This window comes from Parus major, chromosome 1, assembly GCF_001522545.3.
Source record: "Parus major isolate Abel chromosome 1, Parus_major1.1, whole genome shotgun sequence".
In the NCBI taxonomy this organism is placed as follows: Eukaryota; Metazoa; Chordata; class Aves; order Passeriformes; family Paridae; genus Parus; species Parus major.
This window is the reverse complement of record NC_031768.1, coordinates 93,063,120-93,082,281: the sequence shown is the minus strand read 5'-3', so window position 1 is coordinate 93,082,281 and position 19,162 is coordinate 93,063,120.

Sequence of the window (19,162 nt, the reverse complement as noted above, 5' to 3'; positions counted from 1 at the left end):
TCTCTGGCTTAGTCTTCAAATCAAGGCTTTAAGAGACCTCTTGGCTGAACTGGAAGTAATCACAAAAGGATGGAATGAAATCTCCCTGGATGCCTCTACATGGAAAATCTGAGATCAAAATGACACCCACCCCTGAAAAGTGCAGCTCCTTGGAGGCTTAATGAAATTAATTCTGTAGCCCACTGAACTTAAATGAGAAGTTTGAGAAAGGTGGAATGCAATGTACAAAACCTGTATGCCTTAGAGTGCTTTTAATGAGGAACTGAAAGTTAATGCTATGTCCACAACGGGAAATTATATATCTGTTTAAGGATGACAGTACTGCAAGTCCTTTTATACTCTGCTTTAGGTATCAGACTTAAATGTATCAAATATGTCAAGGAATGTGCACACAACTACATTATTTCAGCTGATAAAGAATTAATACGAAAGTCAACTACCCTGTGAACTAGGATTCTTTCTCAGTCCTTCAAAACCTGGAGAAATAAGGTAGCAGCAAGACGGAGACAGCCAGAGGGCCAACTGAGAACTTTCCTTTAAGTAGACTTCAAGGCAATCCTCCAGAGAGTGTGGGAGAAGCTACTCCCAAGGAAGGTGAAAGGAGTCAAGGGGCTTAGGAAAACTGGCATCATCTGCTTTGTGCACTGCTGGGAAGCTGGGAGGCAGATAAGCAGGTGTAGGTTCCCCTGCTGATGCCAGTAGGGGGTTATTAGAGTGGAGAGCGCCAGAGCCTGAATCCTGTGAAGCCAGACATTGTTGATGGTCTAAGAAGGGACAGGTTTCTTGAACCCTGCTGGGTCCTCACTTTCCTGAGGGGGAAAGAGACTATTATTAGTAATCTGACTGGGGTCATAACCCAGCCAGCAGCTGGAGAAATAACAACTAGTAGTGTAAACAGGGGAACTGCACTTCAGCCCCCTGTATGTGAGCAGGAAAGGGAGTCAGTACAGGGAGGCTTGCAAATGCAGTGACCCATGATAAAAAGAGCAGTGCCTGGTTAGTCGGATCAAGTTCCTAAAATAGAAAGGAGCTTTTGATAAATAGGTTGGCTGGCCTCATTTGAATCTTCACTTTTTAAATATGTATTTTTCTGTGCAGTCCTCAAGAATGTTGCTGCTTAGAAACTGGTGGTGCCATATGACACTCAAGCTTTAAAAATGAATAACAAAAACTATAGCATTAAATGTATTAAACCAAGGCTAAACTTCCTAGATACTGATAGGGTTGCATCCCCAAAAGTTCTGTCTATAGTTGAAATTCAGGGAAGTTCTGATGCCTGGATGTTATTACTGGCCTGTGCTCAAGCTGACCTTGACTTTAGCACCTCTGCTTGTCTAGTTTACAGAGCTTGCTGGTGAGAGGAAGGCTCTCACATAGACCCATTTCTTGTTCTACATCTGGTCCACATCTGGGATGGAAACATCAGCCAGGGAGAGCAAAATATCTTCTGGACAGGACCAACACAAGTTCTACACCAAACTAACTGATGAACTGGTGTTATGTTCACTGAGATGAAAGTGTCATGCAGAGAGCAAATGAATACAAAGATTGCCATCTGCCGGCCTTGCAGTTGGTGTTACCCAGCCACAGGCTGGGGGGAGAGGTAAAGCCACTGCAGCATGCTGTGAGTGGTCTCTCCATGATACATCTGCTGAGGTGAAACATTCCAAAAACCACAAGAGCAGTCTCAGAATAGTTACAGACAGACAGACAATCACAGGAATAGTTTTTGAGATGACAAGGAAAACAAGGCTTCAATTGATTTAAATTGTTGGTGAGTGAGGCCAGTATCCCTCTGTTACAGTCATATAATCCCTCAGGGAAAGCTGTGCTACAGGCATCTCATAATGCTGATATTGAAGACTGTCCCATGAAGTGCTGTTGGTTACAGCTCCCAAGTCATATGCCTGCACAGCTAAATGAATTTGGCCACAGCAATGAAGTCACCATCTGCAAGGGCTTGGATTCCCATCTCAATTTCACACCTCTGTAGTGGAGGGCTTTATGCTAGCACAGGTCTGAACACTGATCCATGCCACATCCTTTCTCTGGCGTGCTTCCTTTGTCCTTCTCCCTTTGTCTGGGTGACTGCCAGCTGATGTTGAGCCTTTCTGAACAAGAGGGGAAATTGTCTCATGGCCCTCACAGCCCCACTTTGTGGTACAAAGCAAATTCAAGCAGGATAGAAGCTTGTGCTTATGCAACCTCTCTCTGCACAAATACTTGGTTTCTTAATGCAGAGCCCCCAGGCCTGATCTCTTTGACAGCTGTTTTGCCCAAATACAATCACTTATGGCTTTGCACACTTGGAATAAGATCAAGTAGAAATTGCCCTGCAATACAATCAGCTCATTCACTTACCAGGGAAAACTCAGCTCTCCTCTCCACTGGTAGACGAACTTCAAGGGGATTCTGCCAGAAAACAGCTCACTGATTCAGGAGGGATTGTTCCTTATGTATTCGTGGGTGTCATTATCCTAAAATATCCTGCCATACAAACTTTTTCTTGCACCCTTTAATTTAAATTTTAAAAATGTTGGTTTGTTTATCTGGGATTTTTTAAAGTCTTGTTTTGATTATGAAATTGAAGGGGTAGGAATGGAGGAGTATCATGTTTAAAAAAGAGACTGTGCCACAGTTCATCTGTAGAAGAGTTTTCCAAAACAGAGTTATGCACAGTGATTACTCTCAGGGACTACATGTCAGAATGCCTTGGAGATGAATATAAAAAATTACTGGTTATGTGGCTGCACACATTCTTGACCAACATTCATTGGTAGTCAATGGAGAAAATTCAAATTCTCTGATAGTTTTAAGTCAGAAAAGAAATTAAGCATATACTGAAGTACCACCTCACTTTGCTTCTTGCATGGCTCAGTGGAGGGAAGGCAAAGCAAGGCAAAAGATTGAGGTAGAATGAGAATTAAACATTTATATCCCCTTACTTCAGGTCAGACTGCAGACAGTTCAAGCCTGAAAGTGACAGCAGGAAATATCATGTGTGGATAATGTGCCACTCTTCAGGCTGCTTATGCTCACTTGCAAGCACTCATGGCCCTTGTCTTTATTTTTTAGTTATCATGTACATCACGGTGTTTAATCTTCAGTGGAGCCTTTCTCTTTCTTTAATTTAAATAGGCACTCCTGTGTCTCACTCAGTGGCAACTTTTGGCTCACCCTCATCTCCTCTGGCCTGAACCAGATCTTCTCAGCCAGACATTTTTGGAATCTTTCCTTGATGGATGGCAGAGGAAGGGGGCACCCACTGCAGGGGATGCTCTGCCAGGTGCTCCACAGGACAGGTGTCTGTAGATGGAATCATAAAATTGGGAGAAAGCAGTACAAGTAGCTGGAATCTCAGGCCTCTTTAGTTCTTTTCTTGAAATAGTTTTCAGCAGCAGTGTCTACTATCCAGTGTCCACTGGGAGACAGAGAAGAAGGGGACAAGTATTGGTTTAAACTTGAGTATTTAGAAAATTATGTCAGAAACTATCTCATTTAGAATGAGAAAAAGATCCATGTCCTCTTTTCAGGGGTATCATTTGCTGTGGGAAGGCCTATGCCAGCCTCCTGAACACTCTCTTTGTCTGGTGAGTACAGTTGTTCCTATTTTCTTACAAAATTTTCTTTCTTTTCTGTGGCTATGTAGGAGCAGAACCTACTCACCTGGGAGAGGGAGAGAACGGCTAACCTGGTTAGTGCCATCGTTCTACAGACAGGAACATGAATCCTTTGATGTCCCTGTGCCACTTCTGGAAGCAGAAGTATGCACAGAATGATGTAAGTAGCTGGTTCTGAAACCATAATTCATGAGATGATGGCGAGTGGTCAGCAGCTGCCAGTAGAACAATGCTGACTAATCTGGTGCTTTCAGCTGATAACACAGGAAGAGGGTGAAAAATACTGTGAGAAGTCATGACATTGGCTCAAAGGGAATTAGGAGTTCTCTTGTCTGTTTGTTTTAAGTCTTTGACATAATCTCAGCTCAGGTTGGAACTGAACCCTGGTGTCATGTGGATGGATTCCCACCAGGCCAAAACCTAAAAATACAGTTGAATCCTAATGGTTTCCGTTGCAGAACAAAACAAAGAATAAAAAAGACTCATCCCTGATAGACTGTCTCACATTGAGGTGATGTACATATGCATCTCTTTGCTGATTGGTAATACTGTGCTACTTTTTAATCAAACAATAATAAAAAATCTGGGTTTTTTTTTTTATGTTGTCAATGTAGTTACTTCACAGGCAATAAATTCAAATAAACAAAATTGGTGCAGAAGGGATTAAGATATACAGCAGAGGTAGGGAGTGGTTTCTGCCAGGCACAATCAGTGTTAGTATTTTCATTCAAGATAAAATACTTTTAAAGGGTGGAAGAACTTATGCACATAAATTCCACAGCTTAATTTTGCACTGCAGGGTAAGAGACATTTTTCACAGTTATTGACAAAGGACATTCCAGCAACTAGTGAGATCTGGATTTCATTATGTATTTTGGGCTACAGTGCAAAAGTACTATCTGCCAGAAAAAATGTGGTCGAAGCATGTTTTATTAATATATTGCTGCTGTTCTTGGATTATATCCCTGTAGAGGCTCACATCTGAAATGACACATCTGATAGTCTATATATTAGATAGCATTTCAAGGTTTATTTTTTGGATGAGTTTCTCTTGCTATATACAGGGGCCACGCATATTCCTATTTTTAAGCATTCAGAGAAAAACCCTCAGTGCTGTTCTCCAAAAAGATCATTGTGGGCTGTTCATGGAGCATATTAGTGCTAGAAGCACAAGTATAACAACAGTGCAGCTAGTTTTTGCCATCGAGTTTGGTACCTCTGCATGTACTGTATGATTAGAGAATGACTTTCTAATCCAGGCAGCTTCTGTCTAAATACATGGAATAAAGCAGTTCAGTGCCACCAACATTTCTGTCCAGTGAATAGACTGAGTCACTGGAAGTGTCAGGAGGCCCAAGAAGACCTGGAAGATTGTCACCTCAGTGTCACCTCCCCTTAGAGAGTTATGTTAATGGTAAAAACTCTCTGGCAATTCACAATCTCCAAAAATAACAAAAAAGAGAGGGAAATCTGTATAACAGATTTCTTCAGAGAAATACACAGTAAGGACTGATATTTCCATTGCTGGTTTTGCTTTCTTATCTTCATGTTAAAGGAGACCTTGTATGTGAAGACACATGTGTTCCTGATATATGGAACCCAGCTGCCTTGAAATCAATGGCAAAGTTCCCGTTTTCAGTGAAGACTCTTGGATTTTGCTTGTATTTATAGGACACAATTAAGCTGAAAAGAGAGACCATAGATTTCCAAAAATTAAAGAGGAGAGAGAAAGAAACGAGAAAGCAAATATGTGGTGAAAGAGATCCCAGGTGAAATAATTCGTCCAAGTTTTCATGTCTGGATGTTGTTATTTTTTTCCATAATTGCTATAACAAATTCCTGCTTCCACTGAGGGGAGGTGACCTGGGATTTTTCCAGTAGCAATGGAAATTTAACACACAAATGACCAAAACAGTTGAAGTTTTTTTACTCATGTATGTCAGCACTGGGAGATTCAAGATAAAGCTGAAATAATTTAGTCAAAAGCAAAATTTTGTGAGTGTATATGCATATGTATATATGTGAGTGTATATATATATATATAGGGGGAAAATTTTGTGAGGGTATATGCACATAAGCATATACCCATGCTCTCCAAAACCATTTGGGATCTGCCTCATGTCTGCTGGGTACAAAGGAGATGATCAGATACCCAGTCCATTTAATTCCACAGAGTTTCTCCTCTGATTTTCATTGTGTCACTAGGATTATAGTTCCTAACCCTTTCAGAGGAAAAAAAAAGCCCAAACAAAACACCAAAAAATACAGAAAGCAACCCAGTCCTATAATGGACTAACACTGCAATTTATCAAGAACTACCTACTGAAAAGTACCATTTAATTTGCCCACTAATGCCCCCCACTGCACCTTGAAAACTGTCTGCAAATATCTATTGCCAATACTTGTCTGGTGCTTAAAATGTAGCCAGAACTCTGATCCTATTTGTCCTTAATCTCACCCTTGGATATATAGCATTACATCTGAAAAAAACTTATTATTTTAACTGCTATGAATTCCTGTCAGGAGTTTATGGTTTCATCCATGGTGGCTATTAGTAGCCTGGCTGTGGATGTGATTCTGTTGTACCTGTGGTCTAAAACCTAGGACATGAATAAAATCTCCTCTTCAGGGAGATTAAAATCTCTGCTGAGACAAGGTTGAGAGATGGATGCAGGGCTCAAGGGACAATGAGAGTATGGAGGCAGGAGTGTCAGGCTGTTTTGGTAAGGCACCAGTGGCCAAAGTTTTGTCAGTAAACTCACTGGCAGTGGTGTGGGGGCATTTTAGCTAATAAGAGATTTTAGGGATTTTTTAAGGAACAACATGAAGGAGAAGAATGAGGACTATTTTTCCCAAATGTAATTGGCAAAATGTAATGTTATTCATCAAGAGCAAAAAGCAAAGGGAGCCTGGTACAGAACTAGCCTTTCATATACTTAGTTCATTTAAGGCAAGATCTCAAGTTTTTGTGTTAGAGAAATATTTCTTTATTGCTGTACTGGTAGCCAAAAATGTCTGACATCTGCATGACTAACATCTGCATGCCATCATGCATAGCCAGATGGTGGGCTATAAAATGTCAAGAAATTTTGGTAATGGAAAGATCGGCAGCAGACTGAAACACACACCAGAACTATTTATAGAGGGAGAGATTTAATTTTCTTTGAGAAGAACAGCACAAGTGATTGAGAGACTGAGAGACTGACTTATGAGGAGGTAGTGAAAAAAGTAGGTGAGTTAAGCTTGGGCAAACAACCAGCCACCAGCCTGTGATATGAAGAGTCAGAGAGGAGGAGATTTCTTGCTGGGGTGTCTAGAGCTATGGGATCATTGGTCAAAGACAGGTCCAGGGTGAAGCTTTGGAGGCTAAGGAGGAGTTGTATTGAAACTTTGCAAGTAACTTTCCAAGGGAGATAGCAAGAGCTCATTGTGAGTCACGTAAATCTGAGTTGGCCAGAGCACTAGAGGATCTCTTTTTGGTAGGGGACTAAGTCCCAGATGACTGTGTTGGCCTTTTGTGTCTGCTCCATCTCAATCTGGCATTCCAGATTCTGGCAGTCCTGGAGAGTTTTGGGTACATAGACACATCCTGTGCAGGAAGAAGAAGGAAAATAGGAAGTGCCCACCCAAGCTTACAGGTGTGACTTGACCTTTTGTAAACATGAGCCTGCTGACTGCAGAACAGGCACAGTTCTCAAAGTGGGAGCTGGACTGTGCCAGGCTCACACATCATCAGCAGACTCGCTAGCTAAACTGTACAAGAACAACCAAATTGTTCTCCCTTTTAATATCTGACAAATCTAATGCCTCCAGTGCAACTACACAGCTGTAACTGAGCACAGACCTCAGAGGCAAGTGGTAGAGCAGTTGTACTTCAGAGGTAAATTCTACTGACAGCCCTGGTCTGGGTGAAGTGGGAGTCGAGATACTGACTTGATTCCCAAAGCTCCCAGCAGAGCAGCAAGCTAACTCCTGGCTTTTATTTTTCATATTGTTAGGGTTCCATGAGCTTAAGTACTAAAAGACAGACATAAGACCTCCCTATACAATTTTTGGAAAATTGACTACACCACAAGCTTTAAGGGAAGGCAGTGACTGAATTGGCTGCTTGACATTAATGTGCCTGACAAATTTTCCAAGTTAGGACCATATTCAGTATGGAAACAGCCCCAGCTTTGCCACTGTCCCTGGTTTCAGTGGATTAGCTTGGTATGGGTGAGTGTGTGGCTACATTTGTAGGAGCAGCATGTAGGGGCTGTGGAAGGGAAAGAAAATGGATGATTCCTATGTGTTCATTCTTTCAGTTTATTCACATATGAGTTAAACATGCTTAAAAGACATAGGAGCTGGTACCCAAGCTGTTTTAATGACTGGGTAGACATATGCAGGTTCCCTGGGGCACTGCACTAACAGAGCAGCCAATTACACAAGTTTCCCAGTCCTGTTGTTGTACCGTAGCTGCTTTGCATCGCCATCTAGTGCCACATGGGGATCCTCGGAGCACTCAGAATACTGCTTTTCTCTGATCTTGTTGCATCGAATTGAACAGCCAATGGCTCTTCAAGGAGGAGAAATGTTTGCATTTAACAGCAGTAACAATTAAACCAACAGATAGGAGAGGAGCATTTGATCCATAGAATTTGAGCTGTTAGTTCATTCTAAATGGGAAGGAAATTGTGTACTGAAGCAATAACCCGTTGCCAGGCAGAACTCAGAGTCCTACCTCAGCTTCAGGTCTTGGTGTGAGGCTTCATGATACACAAATTCCCTTTGCTTTTAATGTCAACATAAAAAAACTACGTCGATTTATGTTCCATGGAAAAAGAGCACCCAAATAAACATAGTGTATAAATCGTCCTGGTGCTCTTTTAGAGCTAATTAAAATACCCTTCACATCAAAGGCCTATTAAAATGGAAGCCTTACTGAGAAGTTACTGATGAGTTCCCCACTTGATGAACCTGTTACATAGCAAGCTTCCAAGATTTATAAATCTCTGAGGAAAGAGAGGGGAGAAGAGTCATACAGTCCTGGTAAAACCAACAACTTCCTTCTATAATCTTTAGCTGTCTAGAAAGCAATAAACCATTTTCCCCCCTACTTTTTAAAACTTTAATATTTTGGAAAGTGTTGGATTATAGCTGGAAATTTTTTTCTTTTTTTTTTTTTTTTTTTGGAACTGATATTTTTTTCTCAACTTATTTTAAAAACAGGAATAATTAAAAACTTATGCTTGAAAAATGTAGTAATGTGGAGGAATGGTGAAGCCCTTTTTATCCTGTAACAAGCTCCAAACTGAATTCTCTGCCTTTCTGTTTCTTACTCTTGTTCTCCATTTGCCATTCTTGGACAGGACATAATGAGAAGTTACTTTGCATCTGCTAAATTCTTCCCATCCTGTCCCTTTTGAAGGGTTCTGGCCGTTTCACAGCACAAACGTTTGGCGGGGTGTTTTTTGCATTGAACAGAAAGTTTTGGAACAATCCCTTAATCCAAACCAGACATCTCTTCCCTCATCCTTCTCTCTAGCTGACTCTCTAGCCAGAGGGCTGTGTGATTAAGGGATATGCTCTTCTCTCAGCAGCACCCAACGCAGGCCAAACACACTTGTAGGGGGAAAAATGGTACTTTAAACTTCTACTTCATGTGTGGGGAAAAAATGAACACATTCTGTCCAGGAGGATTCTCCATCATCTGTGCCGAATACTGGTTGCCCTCTAGAAGGCAGTCTGTAGTTTGAGCAGAAGCTGTGAGGGTGCATGTGATGTAGTGACAACCAGAAGCTGCATTTGTGTGATAAACCTGTTTTACATATAAAAACCTCTGCCCACAGATCGATGTCTGTAGGAGGTAAATTCCCTTTCTGTTATTCCAGGAAGCAAGTGTAATACCACACAATGTAACAGGTCAGAAATACTTGTGTCTAGGCATTGCTAAGTGTTTTTATTAGAATCAAGTGAGACAATGCTGAACAATGCCATGGTGCCTTCATTTATTACATTCACTGACCCATCTCAGGCCAGTGTTTTTATGTGGATCTGTACAGACTCATATAAATACAAGCCTCAGTCCCTGTCGCGCCATTCACAAAGGAGATATTATGGCAGTACTGTGGGTTTTTTCCTGTTTCACACATCGTGGCCTATCTTGGAGGATAATGTTGTCTATATCTATTATTTCCTATTGGAGTTCCTAAACTGGAAGCTGACATTTAGCAATATGTAAGCCTCTGCAAGGCACTTTTGAAATACAGCCTTTGCCTCATGACAGCCTTTCTGCCAGCCAGTCTGTTAACACAGAAACAAAGATTGTAAGAAATTCAGTGGTTTTCTCTGACATTCCTTCTATTTAGAATAGACTTCAAAAATGTCAGCTCCTACTCCCTTTTAGTCTGCACAAGACATGGACTCAGACCTGTTCTTGGAAGTGAATTTATCTCTCATCATCGCTTCCAGTCTATAAAACTCTGCAGAAGTGGGGAGAAAACCATATGAACAAACATGTAGATTATCCTTCATTCTTATGTAGTTCTTGAAACACTTCCTAAGGATATGACACAGGTTCCATCATTCTAGTTTGGAAATGCACATCCTATAAATGTCCTGTTAAAGCAGCCAATCTTAAGAAAATGCATGTTTTTAACTCTGGAATGTATGATTCATTTTTTAAAATGTAATTTTTCCATTGCTGCTACTAGTGGACCTCTCATCACTTCCCCTGTGTATTTCTGCCTTTTCTGCCCTTAGTGAAAAAAGATAGGATTCCCATTAATGCAGCTTTTCCATCCTGTAAAATGCTACAGTGTTAGCTGTGTTTTTGTTGAAACACCACAAAGTGTCCTGCTCCCTTTTACTGAGCATGTTGCATGGGTAGCAGTGACTATGCAGCCCTGATGTCAAGGAAGGTTTTTACAGTTTAGTGAGCCTGGCAGGCAGCTGTACATATAAAAGGAAACCCAAAGAGGATGGAGATCCAAAACTACACTAGGAAGGCAGCAGATGTAGCACAGGGCAGGCTTCAAAGCCAGGCAGCAACTTTTAGGCCCACCCAGGCCAAATGGACTGAGAGAGCCTACCAGAGCATAAACGCATTGGCTGATGGACTGGTAGCTGATGGAAGGATGGACGCTATAAATTGCATTTCACCACTAAATTCTCCCTTCTCAGCACCTTCCCTTCTACCCTGATCGTGGCTGGGAAGCTTTTTCCTTTGGTTTTAAAAACAGCTCTGTATGCACTACTGTCCTAACTTTACACATACCACCATTTCTGAATGTGTTTTCATCTCTCCCTTTCTTCCATAGGATATGACCCCCTTCTCCCTTTCTCTCCTCCTCCCCTGGCTGGGAGATTGGAGTTAAACCTGGTTATGAATGACTTGCTTATGATTGCTGCTCTTTGCCATTTCATTTCTACTTTGGCAGTGGCCAGGTCTTAAGTCATTGCCTGCAGCACCCAATGTCAGCATGACAAATCTGAGATGACAATGACAGTCCTGGATGTGAGAAGACGAACCCTTCAAGTTCAGAATTTGAGTCCCAGCTCAATTAGAAAAGTAAAAGTTCTGATGAGGAAGAGGAGAAGGAGCACATTGGAGAGCTGGCCTAAGCATTTGACTTTAGAAAGAGCTTAAATTTGTTTGGACCAGATCTTGGACCTTGGAGCCTGCCTTAATCTTCATGGAAATTTTATAGGTCTTTCAAAGAAGGATTAGAGCCAAGGATGAGGACATGGACTGCATAGTCTCTATGTGAACTCTAGATGCAAGTGAAGAAGCTACACATGCCGTCATCTTCTGAAGCTCAGACATCCCAGGTGTCTTCCTGCAGAGCAGCCATAGCATGCTGCATTGCTGGTCTTTTCTGTATAGCAACAGCTTCTTATATTTTCTTTGGTTTCTGAACATTGTGCAGACAGTGGTGTGAGGGAACCTGTTACCCAGGGAATGCTGTCATATTTGTAAGATACTGGGATAAGTCCTGTCAGTGTCTATGAAGTTCTGTGGACCCAGATGGTTTGAGACAAGAGAATTTTGTTTTGTCCTCACAACCAGAGCAGGGATAAGGAATCTCTAGGTACATTATGTTACAATATGCAGCCTTGGTGGCCACAGATACGTTTCCAGACATAATGATTCTCTAATTAAAGGGGAGATGTTTTGAAGATTATGTGATTCTAGTTTATTTGAATGACTGTGAGAGAACAAAACCAACCATTAAAAAAAAAAAAATCACCAAAATACCAACATGAGCAGAATTGTTCAGGGGAGAGTGCAAAAATATTAGTAGATATTTGATCAGGTATTTGTGATCAGCCACTGCACTGGTTCAAGCTGAAGGAAGGGAGAAGGAAATGGAAATCCTGTAAGGAAGAGCCCTACATTTATTGAAATATGGGCTATTGCAGCGTGTAAACTGTGAGGTAAACTGAAGATCTTCACTGAGTTAACAGTGTATCTGGCATAATTCATTACTGATGATATAATATCTGGGAAATAGAGCCACTTGATTTACAAGGAACAAAAGAAGTGAAAATCCTCTGTGATGTTTTCACTGAGTTGAGATTGCCTTTGTCAGAATATTTACAGATACCAGTTAGGACAAATGCTTATGGACTTCATCCTCCTCCAGTGTTATTCCTCTGGCAGTTGAACCAGGTGCTAGAGGGATTCCCAAGCATTCATAAGACTGTTTATAAAGAGATTGTAAGAGGCAAATGGGAAGGCTGCAGAATACCTGCAACCAATAACCCAAGAGAATTCTGTGGCTCCTCTTTGAAGGAACACTTTGAGAGTTTCTCTCCTTTGGAGGAACTACTAAAGATACATATTCACAGCTCAAATCTCCTAGTTTGGGACATTATCAATTAGCTCTTTGTGCAATGGAAGCGAGAATGAGCAAGAAGAGAGTGGCTTCTCATTTGTGCTGTGCACTGTTCAGTTGAACTGGCTAGCTGAAACAACTCAGACATATCTGAGAACCTCTTTCATTTTACTTGCTCTTTTCAGAACAAGAGTGACTTGTGGAGGAAATGGAACCATCTGTTGAATCATGACATTGGATAGAAAATCCAGAAATCCAGCTGTTTTCTTGGTTTACTACCTGGGTAAAAAGTTTATTTATATGAAATGCTGGATTGCTTTGCGAGCTACTCCAGCAGGCCAAGCCAAGTTGGTCTTCCAGCACCATGAATTTATGTCCTTGCTGTGGCTTTCTGCCAGCATCCTCTCCATTGAACTGTATTTACATTAGCTCTGTAAAACATTACTTCATTCAAGTGTCTGAAGTGAAGCACTCACTTACTCTGTGCGCTTTGTCCTTGACTGTTGCCAGCTAGTGAGAAGGTAGCTGGGTGCCTTTCCCAGCTGGGCCCTGCTGTTCTGAATGTAATGAGAATTAAAGCCACTGATTCACTGGGGCTGCTCAGGTTCCAATTTTGAATTAAGTTGTCTAAGCTAGTACAAATGCCAAATATTGGACAATTAATTTCTTCAACTAAGATTGAAAGGTAAATCCTTTGTTTGAAAAATAAATGCCTTCAGCAGGCATTGCCTTTGGCATCAGATCTTGGAATCCTTCAGTCCATATACTGGTAAACTAATCTGGTTGATGGTTCACTGCATTTCAGTTTGTTTTTTTCTCCTGTAACTTTCAACACTCTTTACAAAGTGGAAGGGTTTTCATTCTATGGAAGGCTGAAATGGAAGGAGGAAGAGTCATGTTGTATTGTCTAACCTAGTATAGATCCTCATGTGAAGCTTCTCAAGTTTGATGAATCAGTAGGATCGTCCCAAGGTCTCTTACTGACAGAACTAAGACAGCTTCTGTAGGAATGAAAGATAAAGGAGGACTCTCTTTGGTGTGCTCTGGTGCATAAATGTTCATAATGGAATTAAAGTCATAAGTTCTTCTACATGTTCTAAAAGGGCTTTCTGGAGGCCAAGATTTGGTCTCTCTATTTCAAGAGAAGATTTGAGTTAGGATTTTTCATTTTTAAATGTGTTAAATAGCTTGGAAATGAGATTTCTCAGGGAAGTGTCCCTGTTTTGGACACTTCAGTGCCCTGTTTTGAACTATTTCAGTATTAATATGCAGACTGGAGTATAGCAAAACTTTTCTGATCTAAAACATGGATCTGCATGTCAGGAGACTTCATTTCACTTTCTGGCTTAGTGCTCCTTCCTTTGAAAAGGACAATAGCACCTACTATTCAACACCAGGGTGTCAGGGCTGTGTGAAGAGCCTCAGGATGCTTGGATACAAGATTTGAAGGAGCTAGTAAATACTGCTATGTCTCTTAGTATTATTGCTTCAACTTTATTCCTTCCTTATTCTTAACTTGCTCAGATTTTATCTTCAATCTGTGGAAACCAGAAGCAGAATAAGGAAATGTTTTCTTGGCTTTGTGGGAGGCAAGCAAAGCTTTGTGGGAGGCAGCTTTTTGTAGGGCTGTAAGGATGGTCAGCAATGAGAGCTACTGAAACAGCCTTCTTCCCTAGAGATTAAAAAAAAAATCCCCAAGCAAACAAAAGTAAATTTCTCCATTACTGCTGTGGTACCTCCCAGTGGAGCATTGATATTCATCAGGGCATCTCTGTAATACCTCCAGGATTTGAAAGAAAAATTAAGATAAATTAATGAAAAATTGTTTGTTTTAATTTGCAGTAGTGGTGTTTGCACCTTCATGGGAAAAAAATCATTTCCACAAGCCAAAACCACTGTGGAACTGCAGTTTTCATGGAGGTAGCTCATCTCTCCCTCCTGGGCAGCTGCTGTTCTCTCTCATATCCAAACAATTTCCCAGTGTTGTGAGCCTGGGATCTCTCTGGAGCAGGTCTCTCTTTCTGAATCTTAACTGTACCAGCTCTTCTAGCACATTTAATATATATATTAATAATATATATTATTATCTTTATTAATAATATATGTACATTTCCTGGCTGAAAATACATGCTGCCTTCCATGTTAACTGATAGACCTCTGGAAGGATTCTCTTGGAGAAGGTGCAGATGACACCAGTGAAGATGTATCTAAACTCGCCTGGGAACTTAGTCTTATTTTAATGAAGACTATATTGACTACTTTCATCTATGGGGTCATGGCTGTTCGCCAATGAAGGAGCTTAAAACACTCTGGAAGCCCACTTTGGACCTGTCAAAGAGCACTGTGAGCTCTTCTGTTTATTTATTCTCCCCTCCCTTCTCTTTGGTGTAGATTAGAGGTAAAAATCTCCAGAGATTGGATTCCTCATTAAGATTTCCGATACCTCCCAGTCTGCAGAGGCTGGGATTACCACATGAAGGGCGTCCTGCTATTTTTGCCTCTGGTCCAGGCCCTTTGAAGGGACCCTGGAAGATTTTACAATAGCACAGATTTATGAGCACTGCGCAGCCTGCCAGAGCTTTTCTGAGATACTCCTGTAAACTAATTATGGGAAGCTGCCCCGGGCTTCTGTCATTAAAAATACATTCTTAGCATTTCATGAACAAAGCTTAGTTTCCTCTTTCTGTTCCTATAGGATATGATCTGTTTCCTGACAGATGTTTATTCTAAAACATCAAGTGATTGTTGCTGAGGAAAGTAAGTGAAAAATAGTGTGTCACCTATGATGAGTCACAAAATGAATCCTGAAATCCCAGCATGATCTTAACTTCTCCAATGCCCAAGGAAATTGCTTTTTAAGATTTTTAGTTTGTTTACATTAATCTAATTAGAGACTGGGCACTTGGAGTTCTGTAGTTTTTGTTCAAACCTTCCTTTTCAACACTGTTGTAGCGTGGCTTTTGACCAGAAGCCATTACCCACCCACTGGCTGCTTGGGCACCTGAACAAAATGAGTTGATCCATCCAACTGCTTGTGCCTTGCTGGCTCTTAGATGCTACCATGTGGTGTGGCAGGAAAGGCAGACAGATACAGAGAACACAAGAGTGGCTGTTGGCAGGACAGAGCGCTGGCTCTCGAGGGCAGGTGACACAGGGAGTTTTGGCTGGATCACACATGTGATCCCAGCGCTGGAGTGCATGGACCCTGTGTGCCTGCACACAGAATTGCATGTTCTCCCATGGTGTGCCCATCATAAACACTGTCCTTGGAGACACTCATTCCCTGCACAGGCAAGAGCACAGGGGCAAGGTGGAATAGAGATGCCAAGTTCAATTCATCCCCATGGAGAAGACTGGGGCACCTTCTGGTTCAGGCAGGTGGTGAGGTTATCACCACTTACCTGTTTATCTAAGGCAAACCATGCTGCCAGGACAGGGTGTGCTTCAGATTGCCTAGCTGGAATTACTGTATCATTAATTACTTGCATTACCTCAGTGAAAGGCCTGACATATGTCAAGTCATTCACCTGAGCTATAACTTAAACTTGTATTTTTCCAGTGAGCAGGGCACTTGTAAGTACTTCAGCTTGTTGCTGTTGCCTGTGGAGGATATCATCTGGTGTCCTAATTCCTGTTAAGACTTGAATTCCTTGTGTGTGTTTTAGATGCAATGTGCATGTGCACAGTGCTCACACAGATCTTGATTTTAAAGGAGCTGAAAAGTCCAGGGTGGAGTTCTTCCCAAGGCTTCCAGCTGGTGTATCGGTCAAGTGCCAGATGATCTGCTACAGCACAAGGCTTTGAACTGATCCCTGAAATTCTACAGCCATCTTCCTGCTATAAGGTTTTGAGCTGCCAAGTAAAGTGTACTGGGAAAAATAATATGCAGAAGGATGTCCATGTTTTCCATCTGTAAATTCTTAAGACCAAAGATTCCAGAAGAATAGATATATCTGTTTTGGGGTAGTATTATTACTGAAATCCTGGTTAAAATTAACCGCTTGAAGCTCTGATTTAAATTAGCCCTCTCTTCATCTTCCCCTTTAATTTTTAGTGGGATTTTTAGGTTGATTTGTTAATTTTTATTGGTTTTTTGGGCTTTTTGTGTGTGTTATGTTTAGTTTTGTTTTTTATTTTTAATCTCTCACAAGGCATCTAGGTTAGTAATGAAGGCTGGCCACCACAGGATGTTTACAATGCAGTCTTCTGCTATCCAGATAATATTCCCCCCTGCAAGTGATTGGTCTGGAATTCTTCCTCAGAGTGAGATAGAAGCAGGAAGAGAATCTGAAATCACCCCCACCACACATGCACAGAAGAGGAAATACTGAGGAGGTTTTCTGTGGTGTGAAGATTTTAGTGGGCAGAAGTTCTCTTACAAATGCTGCTGGAGATGAGTAGCTGCAGAGGAGTCAGTGAGGAAAAGAGAGATGAGGTGAAGGCACATGCAGGAAAGTGCTGGTTCATGCCTAAACAGACTGAGGTGAGTTAGAGAGGAATTGCAGGGTTTTCTTCCTGTACCTCATCCCATGAAGAGGTGTGCAGGCAGGGAGAGTCCCTTACTAACATGGATTGTGGTTAACTGCATTAGCTGAAGCTCTGTCTCTATACCTGATAGCATTCTACTTGTTCTTGACATTGGTGTAAATGATTTTAAAAAATGGGGGATCAGAGCAACAAGCTGTGAGCCCCTGGGAATACTGGAGAAGCAGCACAGCACAACCTCCAGTTTGAAGTGGCTATAGGTGAGGCAGTAATTGAGGTGTACAGGGTGGAGAATGGTTTGGTAAAGCAAATAATTGGTGGACTTAACTCTCTGTTTATGCATGTCACTCTTCTGATTATTTTTCCTTTTCTCAGAAGCATAGTTTGGATCTAAGCCTATTCCAGACAACCTTAACTTTCCCCTTCCTTATTTCCCACAGTAAAGGTTAAAAAATCAAATGATAAACAAATTGTAGGCTCAAACTTTCCTTTATGACTTAGAGGAAAAATTTCCTCCCTTCCCTCCCCACTCAATTTCTTACACTCTTCCAGCTTGTTTTGGAAAAATTCTCAGTCTTTCCCCCTGAAAGCTGATGTTGATAGATGGGTCCAGCAAGGGAGACAGAGAGCTCCCACAGAAGAATGGGGCAGATGTGTGTGCATCCCTGTGATTCTTCTGGAAAGAGAAAATGAGAGAGGCAGGGTAGCTACTTTGCAGCTGAGGTCCACCATAGTGTGACACAGTGCCAAACAAAATCTCAGCTCAGATCCCAGAAAAAAATAAGGGATTTGGATGGCTTTTGGACTGGCTTATAAATGTGCTACAGGGGCTTCATTCTGCTAATTAACCATGCCCCCCCAAACCCATCAGCTGCAGTACAACAGGACTGCCTCCTATTCCAGAGCCAGCAGACACCAGCTTGAAGGGCATCTCCACCGTGTTGCTTTGCACAGCATGGACAGCACGGACAGGCTTTTCTGCAATACCCTGGCTTCACAGGGTGTCTGTGTGTCTGTGATCTGATACCATCATGCTCCTGTTTTAGCAGCAGAAAAAAAGACATTTTATTGCCACTAAAGCTCATGAACCACAGGCTCCTCCACTCCAGCTTTTCCACTGGTAGGGCATCGACTACTATCCAGACACAGGGGAAGAGCTGTCTTATTTGTGAAAGCATGAGCTGATGCAGCCCTGGCTGTTTCAGCTTCTTCCATCTACTTCCACTCCAGAAGAAACCAAAGGTAGAAGTAATACATTTGGTCTCACCCAATCAATCTCTGGCAATATGGAATAACTCTTACTATAATGCTGATATTTTGTTGTAGGTCTATAGAGTAAGTGCTCTCCCTTCCTTTTAAGTCCATTCCACACCCTGACAGACTTCTCTATCTTTTGTCAGTAAGAGTCACTTCTAGAGCTAAAAGAGTGATAAGAGGCTTAGAGAACATGAACTGGGAATAAAGACTGAGCGAGTCAGTTTTGTTTAGTCTAGGAAAAAGAACATGGCAGGAGCAGAGGTGGGAAATATGATAGTGTTTGAACATTTTCAGGGGTGTTACACAGTGATCAATTCAACAGGTCAAGACTGAGTACAGCAAAGAGAAATCAGCCTAGGTTCAGCAAAGAGGACATACATTAGATATTTAAGAAAGGTAGAAAAAAAACCAAAAAAAATTTCTAGTTGTAAGAGCAGTTAAGTAATGGCTGTCTAGGGACTTGTAGAATTATTACTCTTATAAGGTTCATGAGAAGGCTGAATAGGTGAAAATTGAAGAAACAGGATCCCAAAATTTCACTGCATTTCCACAGTAAATTTTGTGGATCACCACCAATTCAAATTCTGTTTAGTTTTGACTAGTTTCAGCTGCTTGCAATCAGCTGTCTTTTCATTTTCTCTCCCCACCTTCCCACATATAGGTGTTTTCCTATATCCTGTATTCCTTTTGAGCCATTTCATATTGCCAGATGAAAACAGTGAGTGATTTTGGTGTTTCTGTAATTTCTGTACATCGAATTTGTACATTGTCATTGTAGAGTAGCAAAGTTCAGCATTTAGCTGTCATTTTGTATGGCTCCTAGCATAGCAAGATTTTTGTCTTTTCTGTCATTGAAACCCCAAATTATCATAGACTCTATGATTCTAGAATCATAGAATATCCTGAGTTGGAAGTGACCCACAAGGATCATCAAAGGCCAGCTCCTGGCCCCATCCAGGACCATCCACAAGTCACACCATG